The sequence below is a fragment of the Topomyia yanbarensis genome, chromosome 3, assembly GCF_030247195.1.
Source record: "Topomyia yanbarensis strain Yona2022 chromosome 3, ASM3024719v1, whole genome shotgun sequence".
NCBI classification, from domain to species: Eukaryota; Metazoa; Arthropoda; class Insecta; order Diptera; family Culicidae; genus Topomyia; species Topomyia yanbarensis.
The window spans coordinates 132,815,160-132,840,117 of NC_080672.1; the positions used below are offsets into that span (position 1 = coordinate 132,815,160).

A 24,958-nucleotide genomic window follows, 5' to 3' on the forward strand; every position below is an offset into this window, starting at 1 on the left:
CTCCCGCGTAAGGTTTTCCGTAGCAAGCTGATCTTTTAAAAGTAATAACACGTGGGAGGCTGATTGTCATTAGTACACTGCGTGGTCTGAGAATAGGCAGATCTAGCTCTCAAAGTCACGTAGGAAGGAATGGGATGTTTGAATCTCATTATAACCACTCTAAAAGCGGTTAAAATTCCTGGGAAAAATTCCTCTATTTATCGATCTTGACTCAGAGAATACATATGCCTCAATAAATAGTTTTTGGTATTGGGTGACCCCTAAGACAGATCAGCCTAATCTTGATTTTAACATTCTCACACTCAACAAAGCGTTTCATGTCGTTGCATAGAATAAAGGTTTCTGTTGCACCGTAACTATCAAATCCTATCAGTTCAACATTTCGCACATGTTGGAACTGAATTGTATGAACCCTGTGTTATATTATTTGCTGATGCACATTCTACCTTTCAATGAACACACCACGTCCACAGCAGTCATACAGCTACGTCGCAATGAAAACTTATCGCAATTACTGAAGACCATCTTGATCGATATAATTTAAAGTAAATTTCTCTTAGAGACTGGTAGATGGTCTATACAGTGCAATACCGATTCCAAATTCTTATTCAGCGCTGATTTAGGCATATTTATCGTATCGCGAAATGCAGTTGGCCGTGAAATAAAAAAACATTTAAACTTACCCTATAAAGTGATCTAGTTTTCAAGTTGGAATCTAACTTTCCCGAAGATCATGAAATAGGAGGTCAGACAACAATTAGCATGAGTCCAAGAAGATGTTTGTTTTACCTTTGTCAGAATAAAGTTTAAAAGTTCTCATAGTTCCAAAATGTTTCAGCGAAGGTCAACCTGTTGAGAAGTCAAATTAGGCTGACACAATTTTTGTCAATTTTTCTAAGGAGGTTGACAATAAATGTAGTGACATTAATGCATAAAAGCCAGAGATTAGCAATTTCTAAATCCAGTTAGTTGAAATCCTATACCATCCTGAACGATTGTTTTAAATATGATTGATACCCCACACTCGTTTTTTTCAATTCAGAATTAGGGTTTTAGTCACTCAAGGAAATCACTTAGGGCAATTGATTTTTGGATTATTTATTGATGATCTCATGTCTGAAAAATTGCTCCATGGTAACGACCTAAAAATATTTAGTTCTTTTGGGTAACTACCGTTCTTAAAATAATAGCGCCGATATTAATCTGTGGAGTTGATTTGTTTGTTCTCGGACGTGCGCGCCAACCTTAAATCGTTGTAAGCGAATGCCTCTGGCACTGAAGTTCGAATAGCTGGTAAAAAGATAGCAGTCAAATCGCACTTTCGGATAGAAAGTCAATGCGTAGCACAATGGCATATTTCTCCTTAAGAAAAAAATTGGTTTAAACCATTGTGTGCATAAAGACCACAGTACCTAACTTTAATAAGTCAAAAATGAGTGAAAGCAAGTAGTATTTCTATTTTTTTATTTAGCGTCTCTCTAGCTGCCAAATCGGTCTGCCTTATACTGATGAGACGAAGTGGAAACGTAAGTTCCTTGACATACATTATATATCCAACTCAACTATCAAAATATTAGAAAAATGCACAAATTTTTAAATGTCTCCTAGTTAAAATATTTCGATTCAGTGAAAATCTAAAAATTGTCTTAGCGCATGGTGTTTAATAACGTTGATAATTGCCTAGACTTTTATCATGAAATAGGAACAATAGTTGGTAGAAGAGTCTGTTTCCAATTACCGAAACCAGCTCGATCAAAAACTAACGAGACAAAATTGATATCACAGCTTACAACGAAAATTGCAAATTCTGCTATAGTTCTCTTATTGCGTTCTTTACTTCTGCCCGAATCAAGACGAAGTAGACAGCAAAAACAATTATTCAGTCTAGGGTTAATTTGCAAATCGTTACTTTTATTCTTGAGCAAAAAGTTCAGCTCCAGCCAAATACGGTGCCCATTTACTATAGGTCCCTTCGTAGTAGGCCGAATATTTGAGATGTGCAACAATTACCGACGATGAAAATGGAGCTTTGGCTTACGGCAGTTGCCTATACCCGAGGAAACGAAAAGCCCATAACGCCCCCATGATCATGGTCCAAATTCACCCCCACTGCATGGTGCTTTTATGGTGTTTGGGATGTGTTCAACCCATGGAAACACCATCACAATGGTCCGGAAAATTCCATTTAAAAATAACATTTTGGTGCATTAATGGATTTTTTGAGACCATTTCATGGTGTTATGATGTTTGTAACATTTGGCGCGGAGCATCTGCATGGTAATTTTATAGGATTTTATGGTTTTTTGACCCATGAGAATTAGCTCGGTTACCCAAATCCATCATATCCATAGCATAGAACGGATAAGGTCCTCTAAAAAGAGCCAGGCAAAAAGATTCATTCTACAGACTAATCTCAAACACGTGGTTGATAGTCACGACGTTAGAAATATTTTTTCCGTTTTTATGGACTGCGGAAAAATAAAGGTACGATTACACAATTTTGCCCCGCGTACCCAACGAAGTTATAGAATAATGCATGCTATGCAATGCGAAGAAGTGAAATCCGCGACGGAGAATTTATTTCCCAGGCATGTCTAATGGGATTTTTTTTTGTGAGGATGTGAACAGACGGCACATTATTGAAAACCATGCACAGCAATCGGTAAAAAAAATATTTACGACAATCCAATACAACACACAGGTAGCAATACTATGATTTGAACCACAAGTGGTTATCAAATTTGTGGGGGTGATACAAGAAATATAGAGAACCACAAAAGCAATATCCAGTACCTCCAAATCAATAGCTAACACCATCACCGAAAACAGAAAAATAGCACCGTCAAGCTAACACAAACACATTTTATCAAATAAACGAACTGTATAAAAAATACCATCGGAAATCCACCTAATTCCAAAGACGGCAGAATCACGCTTGTGACCACGTTAAAAAAAACGAGATGTGTTTGTGACCTCCAAGAAACAGTAGGCAAGGAAGTAAATGTGTCTCCGTCACGAAAGAAGGGCTCCACGCGCAATAGCAATTTGTGTGTACATGACCTACCGGATGCCCGCTAACACTCGTTTTATTTATGGTACATATTTTTACACATTTTTTTGCAAATGTCTTGAGAAACCAGGTCTGTTATATTAACAATATAACTCTGTTATATTGTTATATTAACGTTATATTCACTCTGTTAATGTTAAGATTAAAAAAAAATCGACCATCTGGAAGAAAACTGTGATTTTTTGTAATATACGAAAGATCTCACGTATTTTCCTTATAAAACTTTAATTATTTTGTGCGACGTGTTAATATCTAATTTCACTGAAATTTTACTCGATTTTTATTATACCTTTAGTCATTTTGAACAAAATTCGAATATCTCAAAAAAATATAGCATAGCTCGAAATATATTAGGGAAGATTTCTTCGAGTATCGAACAATTAAGCAAATGAACGGAACCGCAAAGCAAAACATCACGGCCAAAATGCAGACCTTATAGACGATAAAACTTATGACAAAGCTGACTTCAAATAGCTTCAGCGGCAGATTGCGGAGAGGATTTTAAATAATATAAAGTTTTTTTCTGCTGGCAAGGTAGCCGGTAAGCTGATAATCTAGCAGGGAATCTGCAGCTGTGCAAGATACCGATTTTCATTACAACAAGTTTTGAAAACTCGATCGGCCCACCACATCGATTCCTAGTCAAAAATATCTGCTCTAAATTGGAGCTAAACCTAAAACGTATATCTATCAGACCAACGTGCTAGAAGTTTGAATGGGATTTTTCGACAACTTACATGGAGAAAACCCACTAGCAAGCATTTTTGCTACTAGGTGACGCTGAATACATCGGATTTTCAATTTTATTGCCAACAACTTTACCACAGACTGCAAGTCAATCCAGCTTCGTTAGGAGGAGTTATTAAACTTTCAACAAAGCTACGCCGTAGGTGAGGGGAGCGCGATACTCAAGAAAGCAGCCAGTGAAGTTGCGCGGCAGTTTGCGCAAAAGTTGATGACACGTATGAAGCCAAAAATTCTAACTTCCATACGAGAGGAATAAAAATCGCAAACCCTAGTTCTTATTTTTAAATTACAGTAAATACGTAACATTTTCTTTTAATATTTTTTTTTATCTATTAATATTTTATTAAAAATTAAACAGATTCTGAGATATTTCCGATTGAAAGCGGTAGAGGTTTTTCAAGGCGATATTATCACGTGTCAGTACTGATAATAGACGCCATTCCACGGAAAACAGGCGCTTCAAAGAATCAACAAATACAATCAAAACCAGCATCGGCTAAATCACCAACAATCACCCAACCAGTGTAAATTTAACAACGATTGTACCTAGTACCTCCAAACCAACAGCCAGCATCACCAACGAAGAAGTAAACGTCAAAGAATGCCAAAAAATCCGCAAATATAAAAAGCATACAACAACATCCTACAATGTGCTTGGTTAACAGCAGCGAAGACGACATAGAGCTAGCGTTAAAGATAGACAAGACAGATCAAATACTCCAAGGCAAGACAGCAAATCAATTAGGAAGGAACACAACGTGTAGTGAGAATCTGTATATACTGATTTTTTTACATATTACGCATTTCGCTATTTGACGATAAATGGAATATAAGCATTCTACATAAAATACAGGCTTAATTAGGCTACCGCAAAGAGTTGTTTGAATTATTAGAAATTAATAGAAAATAAGTATTTTATTTGTGCATGAATAGCACCACTTCAATACCACTTTTTGCTTCGAAATCATTTCGTCACTAACCAGCCCGGGGACAACTTGACAGATAGTGCTTGTTTCATATATGTACCACTGATTCGATGCCTTCTCCGTATGAGTACCACGAACAACGAAACGAAATAGTTTCAAGAGAAAAACGTGTTTCGTTACGTGTGTTATGAACGCCGTCAATGCAGCAAGAACATCATTTAGAAAAAGCGTATTCCAAAATGTGGATAAAGAATAAGTAAAGAAAACAATTATTAGAGAATAAATTTATCCCTAACTGGAAACTGTCGGAAAGGTTTTTTTTGTTTTATTATTGTGTGAAGTGTGGAATCGGTAAATCATTGGTGCTTTTTGCCCGAGAAATATGAGTGAAAAACATTTTGGCCAATGAAAGCAAATCACCAAGTCTAACAATTCGTGAACCTATGACATCTTATTTCAAATTAATTAAGAACGTCAGGATGAATTCTGGAATTTTGTTTGAGAATATAAATATATGTAGGATTTTCTACAGGAATGTACAATTATGTTCGACTCTTGCCAGAGTTTTGTTCGACTTTTCAAATAATTCTGTCTGGAAGATTTTGCGATGGTTTTGGTACGGATCCCTTCAGAATTCATTTCGCATTTTACTCAGCTTCAGCCCGACGAGAAACTAATGGAACGGCTTCTACCGGAGGATTTCATGTTGGTTCGATCCCGAAGATTTTCGGAAATTTCAATATAAGTGGAAGTGGCTCGATTTTGAAAGCCATCTTCTTGTATTTCTGAAAATCGATTTATTTTTGTTGGATTTTTTAGATCCAAAATGGAATCTATGTTTCTGTTAAGGAATGGACAGTTTCTAATTTGAACAGCGAAATAAATTTGGTGATATGCTTAAATTGTTCATTTTTTACAGTTATAGAAAATAATAGATAGGATGCGCCTTTTTACAATTTTGTTCCATTTGAGCCGCCATGACATCACCAAATCACCACAAAATTTGCTTATGAGTTCAACATATGGGAGCTGTCAAGTTGTCCCCGGGCTGTCACTAACTGACACCAATCTGGCACCAGCTAGACACAAAATCCAAACAATTCACACAACTTGTGTGAAGACTGATCTCAAGTGATGTCTCGGGAAGCAAGGACAGAAGCTCTGGCTTGCTGATGAGAAAGCTAAAACCAACTCTTGTTTTTTGGCTTGAGAGCACTATGCAAAATGTCCTGTTCATAAATTTTGGTGCAGTTTGACTTGCAAAACATTTGCTCACTTACTATGACCCGCTCTACTATCGTTGGCTTGAACCATTATTAATAGATTTCACTTGAAAAGAGTGACAAAACGAGAACACGTTTAAGAATCGACTAATTTCTAGTGTCAACCGGGTTTTTAAATTCAGAAAATTATTTACTTATTGGTATATAGTATGTCATATTGTGAATGCTTTTCTGCAGTCCCGCTAGTACACTACGATTATGCCACACATTAACACACCGATGGTTAAGAATATTTATTTCTAAATATTGCATTTTGATTAAAATCACAAATCCCACATATCAGTCGACACTGAAATTCAGTTTTTCTCACATTGACACCTTACTTTTACAACCTTTAGATTTCCCAAGAGACAGGAGAAATGTAATGTCAAGTTGCATATCGAACAGGCACAAGTTGCATATCACAAGAACACAAGAAATATTGCCAAAGCTCAGTCAGCTAACCATAAATAATACCCCTACCCAGCAACTAACGGAGCAGCTCTCGTTGTTATGAATAATTAATTATGCAAATGAGTTTCCTATCGCTCTGAAACAAACACAGCAAACGTTCAAACATATGTTATCCGCGATTTCTCCGGTGATCGTGTGTCCATCTCTTCTACGACACCCCCCGCCACCTTCCCATAAATAATTATGCTGGTTTTCAACGAACTGGATCCGAAGACTGTTTCTCCAGAGTGAGCTCCCGGTGGCCACAACAAGTACAGGCCTACCACGTCTGGCTACGAACGGATTAAGATAATCCTGCAGCTCGTCTCGTCTGGGTTACAGTCTCAAAAAAAAAACTCGATCCCGTTGAATGGCGCCCACTTGCTGACCTACTGTCACACAGCCCAGAGCAGCCGTTCTATCCTATCCGACAGTCAAGAAAAATTGCATCTCAACTCAAGCGAGAAAACGATCCTTGTCCGTTTTGATTGCTCGGGGAGTACTCTTCGGAAATGGAGCGGGCGCGGGTGCTGAACTGACGACCGCGGTCTGGGAAATGAAAAATAACACATTGTTTTCGTATTTAATTTTTTCGCACACCCCCGCCCAATCGCCGGGGCAGCTCTTTTTAATTCGAGCCAACGACGGCAAATATACGACGTGAATCAAGAGTGTATAAATAGACGCGTAACGCTCTTCTTTCGAAAGCAGCTCGTAAATCTTCTCCGCTGGCCGAGGGAAAATTTTCTTTTCTTCCCATGGGGGTCGTCGGGCTGGGTTGCAGACAACGCGGGTGGGCAGAGTGTATGTCAGCCAGCAGCGATGCGGCCCTCCTGGCGGGCGATTGCGGTGGATTCAGTGACCGCGATGCGGAGTATTTTTTCATAATTTACTGTTCGGAGATGTATTTGTAAAATAAACAGCGAGGCGATCATTGAAAAATTTGCAAACAACGGGTTGTTGGCTACACGGCTGATTAAAACCATAAGAATGTTGGCCTTGTCCGGGCGGTTGATTCCAAGTGCGCGACCGGTTGATAGTCTCAATTCGTTCCACCACGTTGGCGCTGGCTCGGAGTGGTTCTATGGAATCCTTTGTTTGGATGTAACAGAATATACGAAACTTGTGTTTTCAAGCGATCTGACATATGTCAAAACACCCCGGGAGCAGGTTTTTTTTCGCATGTTATAAAGCTACACACGTAAATACCTCCCCATTAACATAATTTTTCTTGTTTATTTTTTTTTGCAGACGCTGAACGTCGAACAATGAGCTAGTTGAACACAATCATCAACAGTGTCTGCTGACTTTCTTCGACTTTCTTCCGGCCCCATCTTTTGGATCTCTTATCAAAGGTGAGATAATTACCGAGCCTGACTTGGATTAATGCGATATGGTTTACGTTTAATGTGAACCTTGTTAAATGCAATCCATCTCATGCTAATATAACAGCTATCTGTCTGGATTGGTTCAGGGAACCCACGGTTCGCGTTGAAATAAAAAGCTGCATGTACTACTTGAAGGATAGGGTGTATGTTTGATTTAGATGAAGTATTGAAGGCATAAAATAATTATTTTACTGAAGATGGAAATTTATCAAGACAACACTTCAGATTATAAATTATCCAATCCATATAACTAAACAGTGTCGTAATAAAATTTAGTCGACTTAAACATTCTTGTTTGACCAAATTTTGATTACAAAACGCTTTTAATTTTTGTCATGTTGAAATTGAAAGTGTAAAAAGGCACATTCATGTTATCTGGCTGTTTCAAACGAAGAACTTCAACTAGTTTGAGGAAGGAAAAATACGACATCAGTCGATCACTAGATTTAATTGAATCGAAAATATATTCATCAAATGTTTCCAATTCCGAAGTAAACTTAACCATTTTAATGCATTATCTTCCCAATCAGAAACACATAACAGAAATATTTCAAAACTATATCTCGCATTTTTACTTGTTATAAATTTCTGTTATTTTAACATCTAACGAGACCTAATTTATATCACAATATGTTACAAAAATTGTGTTCTGTTATAATCTTGTTATTTCATTCTGATCGGGTTGTGCTAAAACTACTTTTCATCGCAGCCCAAACTATTACGTACGACGACTTTCAACATTTTGCTTTCAACTTGTTTGACGGCTACATTCAAATCAGGTAATTGGGTCTGAAGTAGCACGGATTAATGGCCTAATTTGGGTGTCACAGGTTATTTTTCAACTGCTTTGTCACATCCAAAAAGTCAAGTCGAAGTATGCAATTACTATTATGTTGCTTTCCATAGAGCAACATGCTCTACCCAAGCTTCTCTTTTTTGACTAGCATCAGCCTAGTGCTATGGTTCTGAAGGGACAAAGTCAAAACGCAAAATTCTTTCCTTATAGTTAGGTGTTGTGCCCTACAAGCGGACAGTGGTTTTAAACCAACTTTTCTCCTTATGGAGCCATGTAGCGTAAGAATGAGTTGGTTTTCGGAAACAATAACTTTCCAATTGTCAGCTATAAATGTCTTGCCAAACAGGATGCATTTTTTATTCACTTTGACATTTTTTTTAATTAGAACATTTCCAACGTTCCAAAATAGGGGCTCCGTAAAACTTTCAGCCAAAATTGCTGCCGAGCTTTTGAACGCCGGTGTACTGAAGGATTTTTACGCTATTTGAACGAATATATACAGACCCATTTTGTATCCAATTCTTTAGAATATTCTATTACTGCACTGAGAGAATATATCTGCTGCGAATGGGTTTCGTACAGAAAACTTTCGTAAAATATACGAATTTTACGTACATATGATGAATCATTCATAGTTGTACTGAAACTTTTTTTTTATTTTCGTTACGAATTTTTCGTAAAAAATACGAAACGATTTTCATAGACTTATTACGAATCTGTTTCATTAATCAAACGGATTTTTCGATAAGATACACAAAAGTCTTTATAATATTTACGAGCTTCTAGCGAACGATTTTGTCCGAAGAATCCACAAAATAATCACGCGCAAAAAAATCATATCGCTAGACGAATTTATTCTTAAATCTGATCTAAAAATAGATTAGATCCTTTAATTTCGTGAACTAAAAACATGGCGACTTGCTGAACGAATTTTTTTTGTGATTTTAAATATTTAGTTTACACTGGACGAAATTCATAGTAGAAAACGAAACGATTTTTCGTGATTCAAACGAAAATTTTCGTAAATTATAAATATTTAGTGTACATTGCACGAAATTCATCGTAGAAATCGAAATTATTTTGTGTGACTGAAACGAAAATTTTCGTGAATGTACTAAATACTAAATATTTAAAAATCACGAAAACTTTGTTTTTTGATCGTGAAATGAACGAACCAACTATTTACAATGCACGAAAATGCTTCGTAGCAGAAAACGACGAGTGGATGCGTGCAATGTATAATAATTTTCGTTCTATTACCAATTTATTTTATCAGTGCATAAATAACGAAAAAATGTCTTTTTATACAGTAGTTTTCTGTGACTTTATTAGATGACTTCTTTTTAAACGGCGAGCGTGCAGTTTATTGCGTTGTACAGTGGTTCAGAATGTGAATTTAGCACGTATTTTAATTTTTTACTAAAACGAAATAACTTAGCTTTAGTTATAATATGTTTAGAAAAGTTTTTGTACCTTGCAATGCCCTTCTTTCCGTTTAAATCGCAGTTGGGGTGGTTTTAACTTAAGCAAGTTCTATTTTAACGGTTAGATATTGAGCATGGCTGTCTTCAGTAAAGTTGTAGAACAACACATGTTAGACAAATTTGGTAAAGACATGCAACTTTTATTCATACTCCCCAATCCACAAGAAATGCAAAAGTAAGCTATAGGATGCCCTAAAAACGGTTTTATTCGTTCAAACTTCTGTAGTTTTTACTATCACTAAAGTAAGCTTTGAACAGTTTCTAACGTATTTTATAGAATGCATAATTTGTTACGCCAGCTAATAAACTATTTTCGTTTCAAAGTTGAGAACTTTTACATAAAAAATACAACTCTCAAAAATCATTACCTTCAATTACGGCACTTAACATTAAATACTGTTTTTGTCGTACGAAATATCATACTTGTTAGTATACATCACCGGAAATGGTGATCCTCTGGTTGTATTTGAGTATTACAAAGTCTTTAATTATCTAAAAGACTACTCTTTCTACTACGAACCATTATAGAGTAGAATTTCAGGCTTTATCAAACTTAGCCACTATTAAAAATAATAGAAATGTCTTGTACAGTGCGAAATTTGGTCGTGAGATTTAATTTAAACATATCAATAAGTAGCAATTCAAGAAAAACCAAATTTTTACTGAATCTTTTGCAGTTTTAATATTTTTCATATATGTCCTCTAGATGGATTCCAAAGTATTTGAAGATAAACACTTTTTAACACATCAGAACTCTAGATTCAATCCTGGTCGTCAAATGGTGGGATAACAAAATTGTCACAAGTTTCCTATCTCATGCCTCCACGCGAGATTAAGTCTATTGATGACATTTGGTCCTTAGACCGGCAACGACTGGGTGCTATCAGCCTTCTGCCGATAGTAGCAGAATGAGAGGGTGCCGTAAAAATGAATAGTTGATCGGAAATTAGCCCCAATACGACTAATCTGACTAGTATCGATGATCACTGATCAATACGTATTGAAAATTCGCCGCGTCTGTTTTTATGAACCTAATTTCAAGCCCCGTTATTGCTAACAAGCCCGTGCATCAAGTTACCAATCCTTTATATTTCCCTTCAGTGTTTGTTATTATCGCTCGTATACTTGTATTCCAAAAACAATCCGATATGGAAAATAAGAAATACTTTCCATGATTTATAACATCTCGCGCTATCTTTGCCTGTATTATGTGTTATCACTCGGTAGTTTTCAAGCCATTAAATATATCGTAGAGAAGAAGTAACAAATTCCGTCTAAATACTGTTTCAATAAATAGTGATCCGGCCTATTACGCAGATAAGATTAACTTACCTAGGCAATACTCCCGCGGTCGGCTGTGTGGAGTTCAAATTGCTTTTGTTTAGGGAATATAGGATACTCTCGGTAGCCGGCTGCCCAGACAAGATCTTTTCTTTTTCGAGTCATCGTGCACTCGAAGACTAACTAAACAACTACCTAATAAAATATACTTTATAGGTCGCATCGCTTGCTTGGAGCGAATCCTAGACCTGATACCCTTCCAAACTACCAACTCCGCGACACCTATGGAAGAGTCTGATGAATCGTCGTCCTTCTGTTAAGTAGGTGGAGCATCAACACTTCCTGTCTGCCTTATGAAGATGGGGGCGGCCGGCAATGATGGCTATCATGCTGTTGAGGTTTTAATGTGGGTCGGATTGGTATGAATTCCGACTTACCATTTCCTAAGAAACTCTTATTAGATAATCAAACATGATGAAGTCAGTGTGCAATCCGCCAAAATCATCGTCACAACGCAACGCAACGCATCAAAACTCTAGATTCCATCCTATTTGATGATCATGAATGGTAGCTGCGCACATAGGAAAATGCGTCTTTGAGAATTATTCATTCCATATTTTGCAGTTGTGAGGTGTGTACGTTCATGTTTGTGCTACTCGCTCAGTTAGATAAATTCATTCTATGTTTAAAGACCAATACGTTGGACAGCGAATACAGCAAAATGAAGTACATTTTTTGACCCCCGCGCACTTCTATTGAAGTTTTTACCATTGTCAATATGTACAGGGTTTTTTGAAGTAGAATACTTCTAATGTTTCAATGTAGGGGCCCCGTTTCAAAATTTTCGGCCGGAATTTTACCAGAGTTTTGAACGTGACGATGGAAGTAAACTGTTTTTGTTCGATGGCTGGCCCCTTTGGGGATTTGAACATAAACTGAACCAAGTACAAAACCGGGAGTCGTATGCGAGTGCGACATCATTCGTGTGTTACACTTGCGCTAGCTACACCAACACGCCTTGTCGGCCGAATCCATCGTTTGCTGAGAAAGGGTCACCGCGCCAAACATGTCGGTGCCGAAGCCTCCGTTTAGCTGGCAGCAGTGATGGAATATCTTGTCGCCAAAGTATTGGAGCTGGAAACTAAACGCTGCCCGTGATAACAAGAAGACCAGGATCTTTCCCCGCCATCTGCAGCTGGCCATTCGAAATGATAAAGAGCTGAAAAAATTTCTCTCTGGAGTGACTATTTTCCAGGGTTGTGTGTTGCCTAATATCCAGGTTATTCTGCTTTCAAGAAAGAAGGCGCCGAATTAAGTCTTTCTTTGTAGGTAGATGAAACAGTGCAGAAAAAACCTATTTTAATCCACCTAACGGTGCAATTGTGCCTTTCTCAATCATGAATCACGAGAATGTGTCCGTTGTTTATATTCATTAAAAACTTTTAAATGCATATATTACATTTTATTATTATATATCACATGACAACTATATACAGGAAAATAAATCATTATTCGAGCTCTAAAATTTTGAAAAAGAAAAAACAGCCACGGTAATATTGAACTGAAAAAAGGTGCGAAATCGGCAGTCTCAAAAAGTCGATTTTTATAAAAAAAAAATTTCGAGATAACATAAAATCTCGACGTTTCATGCATTTTAAAGATGTTTGGCATCAAAAATACGAATTCGATTTCTGAAATTTCATGGGGTCCCCCCTTTGGAAAAAAAATTTGAGTTCCGGCTTATATGGGAATTTCATATGTGACCGGACGATTTAGTCTATATTTTCGGACCCATATAAGCGATCCGTACGAAATTTTATAGACTATAGCTATCATTTGGGACTAAGTTTGTGAACATCGGCCCAACAATTTCAGGGAAACTGATGTGAGTTCGTAAATTTTGAAAGATGGCCGCTTTTCCCGGGCACTTCCGGAACCGTCTATGGTGGTCAATGTAGTCAACGAAAGTTTGCTTGGCCGTCGGTGACCTAGAGTTACGTTATATGAGAGACATTTTAGCGAAATTTTTACCTTTTTTGCTTCCATCGGGGTATCGGTTTGAATCACAATTTGCTATGTGATCGCACGCCACAACCCGTAACTCCGGAACCGGAAGTCGGTTGGGGATAAAATTCAATAGCCATTTACGGGTACGCAACATCTTTCATATGAGACTAAGTTTGGTTGATTCGGTCTAGACACCTCCGAGAAACCGATGTGACTGTTAGTCTGAATTTGGATACTTCCGTCGGGGCTTCCGGAACCGATGATGGTGGCCAATGTGACCAAAGAGACTTTGAATGGCTGTTAATGACCTAGTACTACAAATCGAAGCAGTTGTGGTCACATTTTGGAAAAATTTTCACCATTATACATTCATTGCAGAATTTCTTAAAATCGACATTTTCTGCGTGATCGTACTCATCACCCTGTAATTCCGGAACCGGAAGTCGGATCCATTAGAAATTCAATAGCAGCCTATGGGAACGTTGCACCTTTCATTTGGGACTAAGTTTGTAAAAATCGGTTCATCCATCTCTGAGAAAAGTGAGTGAGATTGTGTTCGCGTACACACACACACAGACGCACATACACACACACATACATACACACACACATACATACACACACAGACATTTGCCGAACTCGACGAACTGAATCGAATGGTATATGTCACTCGGCCCTCCGGGCCTCCGTTAAAAAGTCGGTTTTCAGAGTAATTGCAATACCTTTCTATTGAGAAAGGCAAAAAGATGGGGAGGTAATATCAGAGACATAACCGAAGTGAAGTAGAATACACTTTAGGCTGTTAATTTCGAATTCTGTTATTTTTACTATCTTCTCAAAGGTTTAATTAAAACCAGTTATTGCGGTATTTCTAATAGAAAAACCGAAATAACGGTACACTTATGATGAACTGTCATCTTTTCAAACGAATTGTTTCACTATCATTGAATGCCCTTTTCAGGGTTACCAAATGACAATCCATATATTCAAACGTTTGAATATTTTGGATTTCGATGTACGTGTACCGATAGCTTATTATTTCCACTAGAAATACCGAAATAAATAGTATGAATACCCCTTTCTGAAAATATTAAAAATTGCAGCATTCATATTAACAGTCTAAACTGTATTCTACTTCACTTCGGTTATGTCTCCCGACAATACCCGACAGAATCGTTCATTTGTGGCTGTTTCGAACAGTGTGTTTCTGACATCTAAAACAAGTAAAGTACCGAAAACAAGAATTTTAATATTTAATCCGTACGGAAGTTCATAGTTATATAACTATAATTCTTTCATTTGCTCAAATTTTCCAACTTCCGAATCACAGGCACCAACCGACTTACACACGCTTTGTTCCAGTTTGGTCCAGATTTCCTCGAATAAGTACACACCAGCAAGCTTCCAGCTCTCTGCAATCACCACGAAATTATTTCATCGGACTTTCTAAGCTCATCAACGGAACCATTCGCCGCCATCGATGCCTGCAGCCTGTAGTGCATGCTGGCTCGTTTCCCCGTTGCCAATAGAAACATTTTAGCTAACTACTTTCCTGCCAGTTGTTCGAGCAAGCGAAAGATATTAAATTAAATTGACTCAAAAGTTTGCTTTTCTTCCCAAAAAAGCCAGCTTCTCGGAAGACGGCTGGCTGCTGCCGCCGGTGCCAAAATCATCCGAGCTCCCCGCGCGTTCGTTCGTTCGTTCGTTCGTTCATTCGTTCACCTATCCCCAGGAACCATGAGCAGCCAGAGCAGCGTGTATGCTAACTGAGGTCTGGAGGCTAATTTGCATATTTAGCGAAATTACCTCCCAGCCGCGCTGCAGCAGCCTGGTTCAGATAGCTATCTGTGATGTGTGTTTGTACGTTTGGGTGAGCATATTTGATCAGAGTTCTTCCATTTGGGTGCCTTCGATTCAATGGTTGAGGGGCGAGGGATTCGAACGCCGATGGAGGGGAGCTGCGCGAGGACTGTTATGCTATGTTCTTTTGTTTTTCTCTGGGGCGTGTGTGATTAACTTCCAAACGTTCGCTGCCTGGGGTTCGTCAAACCTGATTCCATCGCTCGGTGGGCTAGCTGCACGAGAAGGCGGCAACCAACAGCGGGACGGTAGTTTTCAGCTTCATTAGTCAGCGTGAAGACCCGGCATTCAGGCAGACGGGAAACCAATCATTTAGGCAATTATTCGGAAGCAGAGTGTAATTATTTGTCGAGCTCGGTGCTATCACATTGTTTGTTTTTTTTTTATTCTCAAAATATTGATTTTCGCTTCCCGATACCAGGGCGAAGACGGTTTTTTCTGGGTTTACGTTGGCAGAAAGTTAGAATTGGTAATTAAACTTCTACGGCACGACACGGTTGGAGATTGAAGAAGGACTCCACTGGCTCGGAGTCAAGTTCGTGCACTGTTTTGAAAATTAATTACTTTTGTTTGTGAAATGTTTGGAGGGATCATGTGGGCGAGGAAGGAGGTAAGGGTGGGAACAGTGCATCGGTCGGAAGGACCTCGAAAGTGCAACGCGTGAGTGGGCATAGCAGATATCTTTCGTCGCTTAGTTCATCGTGGACCAGTCTCATCTCGTTCTTCGCAAATGAGCTTCGATGCGACCGGCAGCAGCGGTCGGTTCAGGCGGAGCAGTTCGCGGCCGGCACAAAATTGCTAACCATCTTGGCTCATCGTTTTCTTGTTGGGACAGCAGATGTGCTTCGACACGGTGAAAATCAGGGAAGTGTGAGCTTGAGTGGTGGTGGAGGATGAAAAACAAACAAAGGAATGAAGAATTGGAGGAAAATTTATGATATCAGCACCCGGCGATCTTCGAGCGGTTCTCACTGACATTGCGGTAGGGCCCCGGGGCAGAGGCGCGTTAGGGATGGGTTCCTTGAATTCCGTGAAACGTGAACCTTACCGGAGAACAGCGCGAGGCAGCAACCGAGCAGCGATAACAATGGGGCGATGCTGCGGCAGAGGTGGTCATTTGGTCAACGGAAACGGGTCGGGCTAGAGGAAGTCAAGTCGTTTGAGCCTTCTTTTTTCGACTTCTTCGGGACCGTGGGTAGACTGAATCGCGAGTGGTTTTTTTTTCTTGACGGTTGAAGTGCTCATTGATAGGCGATCTTGTTCAGCTAATGAGATGGTTACCAAGGAAAGAACCACGACCGGGGAACGTTGCGCGCTTTAGTCTTTTCAATTTAATTAGGTTAACATTTCTCGTTGGAGATTATTAATTTGATTTAATTAAAATTTTGGATTCTTTTTCGATATCCGAAATTCAACACTGGAAATGAGCGAACGGGAACTATTGAATGTAAAATTTGTAGCTCAATCCCTGAACTTTATTTCTAAATATCAGCAATGGTTTTTTATTCCATATATAGCTGTCAGTTCCGAACCCTGTTTCCCAGAATCGCAAACTCAATCGCTCATCTCACTTCCATCTGGTCACAAACAATACACTGGTTAATCGCTACCCGGCAGCAATGATTCAAAATGAGCAATAATAAACTGCACAACTCAGCGGAGAAAAAGAAAAACAACTTCGCACAAATTACAACACACAACTCCATAACGATTCGAAGCTCAGAGGAAGTAGCAGCGAAAAAAAAACCCGCACCTCTCACGCGCATGGATAATTTCGAACAACAATATACATAAATACATCATTTGCGCCTTTATCTTTCGGGTTATTTGCTTTATTTGCAAACAAAAAGAGCAAATGAAAATAATAATTACACGCCACTCATCACCACCTCGTTTCGCTAACTTGACAGACGGGGTCCGCTCGCGTACACACGGGCGGACCTCCTGGTTCAGCATCGCCGGAGAGTGTGGCAAAGCGCGCGCGGATATTCGCAAGATTCCTTTTCACACTGCGTTCGCAACGCGTCTGCACCTTCACCACCACCACCGTTGCTGGATTCTGTGAACCAGAGAACGCACCTGTAACCGCTGATCCGGTCTTTCGATAGAGTGCACAGTAAAAAATTATAGCTGGTTGTAGTGAATGCTGGTACTACAAACTATTCCTACGTTTAGTAACAGTGCATGCCGATTGCTCTTTCAACACCTTGCAAACTCGCAGTTTTTTTCGCTTTCCTACTACCGTACTACTATATCTGGTCTGAGCTTATTACGTTTATGATCATCTTCCGATTAAAGTTCGAAACGAGATTCAACAAACAATATTCAATCCCATCAAAAACGTTCGATGTCTCTCTCTCGAGACTAGGCGACTAAGCCAATAAAAATTTAATTTGCTGCTCTTCTCCTCCTTCTGACATTTAATCAAGCGCCAATCAGACAAGCGCTTCGGTGACAAATGGCAGCTAACTGCGTACGTTCGTGGAATTTTTGAAACTCAATCCTTCACTCGGTGTCACACCCTTGAACGCTTGCATTGGGTCATCGAAAATTAGAGAGAAACATTAAATGAAAACGAGAAAACAAAAATCACTGCGTGATCGCCGCGTCACTGATGCCAGCAACGGTGATAGCAATTTTGAAGAACATTTCTCAAAACGACAGAGCTTTTCCGAACCGATCGCAACGGTCGTAAGTAACCAGTAAGCCCATTTGGGTACTCTCGGAATAGGTAGAAAATCGTAAAATCAAAGAAAACAAGAGAAAGAAAAAAAAACGGAATATCATAAACATGTTTCAATTTTCGACCCCTGTAGGCTTCGGTGCAAGAATCGAACGACCCATACGTGAAGGTGCATGCATACCAATTGAGCCGAGTTTTGCTGGTGCGATCGATGTTCTCTGGCGGGCTTCTTCTTCCGCCTCCATGCCCTGCTCCTCGTACTGTTTTAGTGGCCGTTCCATCTGTGGGTCGCTCGTTTGCCTTACAAGGTCTCTAAATGAGATCCCGAGTTGTAGGAGATGTGCTTTTTGGTGCTTGATTGGGTCTTGGATTGAGGGTTGTCAATTTGATCAAAAATTTTATCGTTTTGTTTGATCATAATGTTTTCACGACATATTGTGTATTTTACTAGAATAATTTCTCGGTCAGTATTATCCTTAACTGAAATTATTCTTTCAATACACTAAGGAGCCCCGGCCAAGAAGGATTCTTAGTAATAAGTACGATCGTAGCACTAGCTCTCCAATAGTCCTGTACACTAAGAATCGACTGCAAAGTCTGTCGATATAGAAGGCCAAGTTCCACGACGAAATGTAGTAGTCAGGCTTTACTTTGCTTTTAGACTAAGGAAAAGGTTTCTGCTCATACAGGCCATATGGGAAGGGGGGCTCATCTGGGATAATCGCCGCTGGGTCCAGGTACTTTACTATTGGAAGAAAAGTTAAGAGGTTACATACTTTTTTAGCATGAGCATGAGCATGGGCATGATGCCCGTACAATTCGTAGTTGCTACTCTGTGATTGACCAGAACAAGCAAAATTTCACAGAGAATCAACGAATGGGGCCTGGGAGTAGCTAGTCATCCTCAATGTGCACATTTCGAGAGTTCTATACTTGCCAAATGCCAATAACGGTGCCAGCCACGTTCTTACATTCATCGGGGAAGGGAAGGAATGTTAGCGTAACAAACGTTGTTGTGGAGACTCTGTATACCTCTTCATCTCCACGTTTGCCACGAGAAGGAGTTTTTTTAGTACGATGGGGTAAATAGTTACACAAATCTGAATTCACCTTGATGAGTGATACTATCTAAGCTACTCTCAGTAGTGTTGTCATGTATTTTTCGCTCTGGGCAGCCGGCTGCCGAGAATTTATGATAGATTTATAGTTTATTGAATACATTTTGAAATGCTCGGTTTGTAAAAAATAGCAACTTCAGCTCCGGAGAGCCGACAGTCGGGAGTGTTGCATACGTTTAATTGAATCAAACAGCAGATGAACGATTTTATTATTCCTTGCTCCTTCATTCCAGCGAAACACGGCATTCCGAAAATAAGACAATAGGGTAAATGTACTATAATTCGCCCCCCTAAAGCATTTGTTTGCGGAAAAACTTTGAATTTCAACGATTTTGAATTGCTCTAACTAATTTTATTTTATCATTCTCATCACGTATCATATAATATCCAATAATACTGAATAAAAGTGATTTAAAACAATAAATTAACGAAAAAATAACATAATTCTAAATCAAGACGTGTTTCAATTTTCGTCCCCCTAAATTTAATCTTCGCCACCCTCTTGCTCTATTCTTTCGCCCCCGTGCGCCCACGCACAATTTCACGACTTTTATCATGCTACAATTTCACAGAATTGGTAATCGAGAAAAGATTAGACAAATCCTGATTATATTTTCAAAAACTAACTATTAAACAAATAATACGTTAACTTACAAGCTCTTGTATTTATAGTCTTGTTATGTTGTGTTGCGAAACGAGCGAGAAGCACTCCAAGTCCGTTCGTTCGCGAGCGTGTACGAATAGCATGCCTAGCGCTCTTTATCGTTCGCGCCCGGGTTGAGTAAAATCTCGAGCGGGAATGCTCGCGAGAAACCCAAGCTTTCATCTAGTATGTAGGGCATATCCAGGAAGCTTTTCTTGCAAAGTCTCGTGTGCTTTGTTATCTCGCAAGCGAGAAATGCGTTCAAGAGCACACGCGAGTGTGGATGCACGAAGAGCAAGGACTACTAATGGCGTTTTCGTTTTTTCTTGGTGCTACAATGGTGTAGTGCAAAGAATGAGTTAGACTGATTACACCCAAGTTTGAATGAGTGTAGCACCGACTACACCGGTGTAGTGCACTGTCAAAAACGAATATGCCATAAGAGTGTTCTCGATATTTCGCGCGAACAAGGAAGGCGATGTACGCGCCAACGAACGAGAATAGCAACGTTCAAAAACGAACAAACCATTCGTTAACTAAATGGCACTACTAGAAAAATACTCTAAATGCTAGAAAAATCAAGACACCCCAAGGCTTCTCACTACATTTTCGTATTTGCACAGGATTAAAAATTTATTTGCTTCCGGTTTTGCAGCAGATGCAATGGATACATAAATTAATATGTCAAGCATATGTTTTAAAAATCATTTTGGAATTATCAACTGATATTCTTTATGTAAATCATGAATGAAACAGATATATTTTTTGGTAGTTGACTTGGAGCAACAATTTCAATTTCGTTCAAATATTTCGAATATGCCCAAAATGACTACAGATGCTGACTTAAATTAAAAGGATATATGTGTACATCCAAAAATCGAAACAATAACTATTCTTTTATCTTTCTTATCATTATACGCCAAAATACTCCATGTGCAATGGAATTCCCAATACACATGAGACAATTATACGTAGAGCGGCAGTATAAAGTTCTTAAGAATGTTTGCCCAAATTATTATAAATATCCAAGCAGTAGAACCAACATTATAGCGTATTCACTATTCCCTAATGAGGTCCCGGGTATATACTAGAAACTTTGCACGTGATTATCTCGAAATCATGTTTTTTCCAAAAACGTCTTTGCTGTGACTACGACTGCTGAAAATGTTTTCAACCGATGTCAAATTTCTTTTTTTAATTGTTTATAATTTAACTGTCGTGTCCTTGAATGATTCCATTTTTTTGTCAAAGTTTTCATATCAATGTTATGAATTTCTTAAAAAAAATTCTCAGTGATAATAGAAAAATAGTGGATATTTTGGAAAAATCGTACCCGTTCGCAAAAATAAAAAAAATACAATGTATAGTTCAAGGACACCATGATTATTTTTGTTTTTATGTTTTCAATTGAGCTGTTATACAGCAATCGTAGTCACGATAAATCTCTTAGAGAAAAACGCGCTTTTGTGGAAATGGTTATAACTTCGACAATTAGGGTGGATGTAAGGAAAACTTCTGCTAAAAATCGATGAATAGACCTATGGGCAATGTTAATGCATTAAACGAAAGCTTTCAATCCCTACTTCATAGGAAAAATATAAAGATGTACTAATAGTGGTGCAATCGCTAATTTCTGGTCCTATTGTTGCAAATCCCATTGATTTCTTATGGGACTTGCAACTATAGGTACACTATATCAACTATAGGTGCAGGGTAGCACCTATTTAAAATTCAAAAAAACATAATTTTTTTCAACAGTTTTTTGAGCAAATTTCAAGGATAACAGTTTTATTGTTGCATAATTTTAGTGCGATGAATCGATAAAAAAATATTTGTTGATGGTTGGTACCTTAGCTAGGCGTATAACCCACTACTGAAACTATTGGTACACCTCAACTATAGGAGCATCCACCCTATTAATATTTAATCATGTTCACAAGTGGGTTTTGCAAATTAGACATTGTACTACGCTAAACGTATAATAAGTATTTGATATAAATATGGCTATATACCTTCATAAAATTTCAATTTTTTTCCCTTTCGTCCTGCACCTTAATATATAAAACCCCTTAATCACAGACAGAAACTCCGTTGTATATGTTTTCAATAAGGTTTTCCAAACGAATTAATTTTTGGCTTTTTTCTCTTTAAACTATTAAAAAAATGTATGGAGAGGTTGTATTTTGATAGGTTTTGTCTTCCTTACAGAGAGAGCCTAGAAACATGCTCGGTGCTGTTTAGAATTCGTAAAACACCAAACATTACGTTTGTAAAAGGTTTTCTAATTATTATTGATATAATTTAATTGAATTGTTAATAACATATTTTAGAAATCGAAAATAACTGCGCTGGATTCAAAGATAGATTGCAGAATCTGATTATCTTCACTGCAACTGAATAGGTAGAGAGCAGTCTTGGGGCGCTCTTATTTTTCCAGTATATAAAAAAGGTACTTTCGTTTAGTTACCAAGTAGTTTATCCGTTTTTACTTGGTTTAGAGATGTTGACCTTAGAAATAGTGAATAGCTCTGTAAATAGCGAAAAGCGAAGCGAAAACAGGTTATGGTATTTTAGAAAATTGTCTATTTTAGCCGTCTATATTACTTTCTAGAACATCAGAAATCGCTTGAAGCTCCATAATCGAAGTTATGATAAAAAAACTGTTTTTGAGGGGCCTTTCACAAACAACGCCCTGTATCTCGAAAACCAAGAGTTTCCGAAAGAAAGCTTCTTGGTAAGTTTTTGTACAACTTAAATGAAGTGAGTATTTTTCTATCTGAATTGTTGAAGAAAATAAATTTCGTAACTCACTATTAGTCAACGATCCGATGTGATTGAAAGAAAGAGCGTTTTATTTCAAGAAATTTCCTTAAAGACATCACTTAGCTAAAATCAATAGTCTACTTTGGGACCACTGTGGAACGGGGCGAAGATAAAAACCCATACGAAGAAAAGAACGCTATATGGGATTTCGCCAGGGGCGAAGATTAGAATTGAGTTTCATCTTGCGTTAATTTTCGCCACGTTTTAAAATTGTTCAAACTTAATTGAATAAAGGTAATAATCGCGGATGTGCGTTGACATGTATTCCTGCAATGCTGAAAAACATTACTATTGAATATTCTAACGCTTACTCACAACATTTATATAACTTTCCCCGCGATAAAAAATTGTCACCATTTTTAGTTTTCAGGAAAATAAGTGCTCTACAGGTACTACTTTATTTACGATTAAAAATACGTTATGAAATATTTTTGTTTAAAATAGGGCAGTTTTCACATTTTATTCGACTTGGTTTGTTTTTCAATAATAGTCGCAAGCGGAGGTCCAGATCGTAAAGCAGATAGAATTATTTGTAATTGTTTTGCAAGGGGGGCGAAAATAAGGGAGGGGGCGAAGAATGATACTTCTACCCTATAATGAAAAGCGATTACTTTTAGTGTCTCGAGACATCTGTCGATGTATCTATGTAATTAAAGGTTTCGTAATACACGCATTATTTATTGTGTATACATTTTAAGTATTATTATTAATGACAATTATGTATTGGCTTCTTTCTCTGCGGAGATTGAATTTTGTGTTATAATTATTCGCGCGCGTTGTTATGCTATCTAAGGCACATTTAAACAGCATAAAATAAGCCCTACCCAAGTAGCTGAAACGACTAATTTTGTGTGACGGATATACAACCGATGACATATGCGCGTTTTTACGCTAATTACTAGAACAAGATTGGAAACACTAAGAAACTAACTTGTCACCTTTTACGTCAATAATCAAGGTATAATATCTTTACACTCATGAAGAAATATGGTGCACTTGACAGTAGTATAGTACATGTACTTCAGTACATATGCAAGTATTCAATACAATATGAACAATTAATATAATTTATTGATAATTTAATGGACTAAAAGTGCCCCAATGGATATGACAATAAAACATTTGTCCTTCGTGCTGGTATGACAGCCGAAAATTGGTAACTAGTTTTGAATTCTTCTTGTGAATTGTTAATTCTCAACCCTCATACATAATTCAAAAGTCATCATTAGCTCAGACAAGAACGTGCGTATTCCCCACGCGCATTAAATACCCAGTGGACTAGTTTCCCAGTTGATCAAATAAACTCTAAACAAACAAAGAAATTAGTTTGCTCAGTCTAAAGAAATATCAGCTCGATTGACATCAACCGGCGGATACGTATTCCCTTACAATGCTATCAAATCAGTGAACATTACATACATACGAACTATATGTAAATAATAATATGTGCAATTAAGAATATAACGAAATGAAGACTGATTAATTATTTGCACTAAAACAAGATAGGAAAAAAATAGTTACATAACCTTCCGGAAGTCGGCTGCTCGTTCAGTGGGCCATTTGCGCGACTTCCGGAGGGATAACCAAGGTGGTTCATTTTCACATATAACACTGCTAATGAATCACTTTATAAAGATAAATGATAAGGGACGCTGAAGAAAATAGTTCACCACCACTAGTTAAGGGGTTACATACTTTTCGGGAAGAAAAAATGAAGAAAATTTGGATTATTTAAAAGGTATGAGCAATGGTTTCTTTGCACCAAAACTATTATTTTTTATAGTACATCGTCCAATAAAACGAACAAGCGTCAATTTCTTAAAAGATTAACGATTGATTAAATTGACGAAGTTATGGCCCTTTTGGTATGGATTGGGAGATAGGGACCCGACCACGATGGAAGTTCAACGCACGGAAAAAAATTATTCCCTAAATCATGAATTAAGTGCTATGATTTCTGGAACAATCACGTTTTGACGTTACGAAAACAGGTCCATGAACAAAAATCACATGTTTTATAATCATGTTTTATAACAATTCTAGTAAGTAACAATGAGAGATTCTCTTTGGGGTCTTTCTCTTCTGTTCATTACTCGGCCATTTCAGCAATTCTAGTAAAAACCGTCGGCTTTCGATATGTACTGGAAAATTAGTGCAAAGTGTTGTAATGACGTCGTAATAAACGAAAGAGAAAGTAAACAAAGAGAGACTCTCAATGTTACTTACGTCCTATTGAAATTTTTTTCTAGAATTTCCCTTCAGTAACGCATAAATATAACTTTTATTAGTGGATACATTTGTTTTTGTTTTATGAACTTCAGTCACGGCTTCCGCCATGGCATTACCAAATCCATTTTCTGTACGTAAAGTAAAGGATGTACGGAACCAAATTACGTCACAAGAAAAGGTTCGCAACA

The 24,958-nt window shown here is 38.0% G+C and overlaps 1 protein-coding gene across 1 annotated transcript in view; it reads left to right on the forward strand.

Annotated features, from left to right (window-relative positions):
• Nucleotides 1-24,958, forward strand: part of LOC131693209 (frizzled-2) — a 100,070-nt gene that overhangs the window by 12,413 nt on the left and 62,699 nt on the right. Inside the window, exon 2 of the mRNA XM_058980857.1 lies at nucleotides 7,710-7,813. The gene's annotated coding sequence lies outside the window, so the exon portion shown is untranslated. The remainder of the gene's footprint in view (nucleotides 1-7,709; nucleotides 7,814-24,958) is intronic.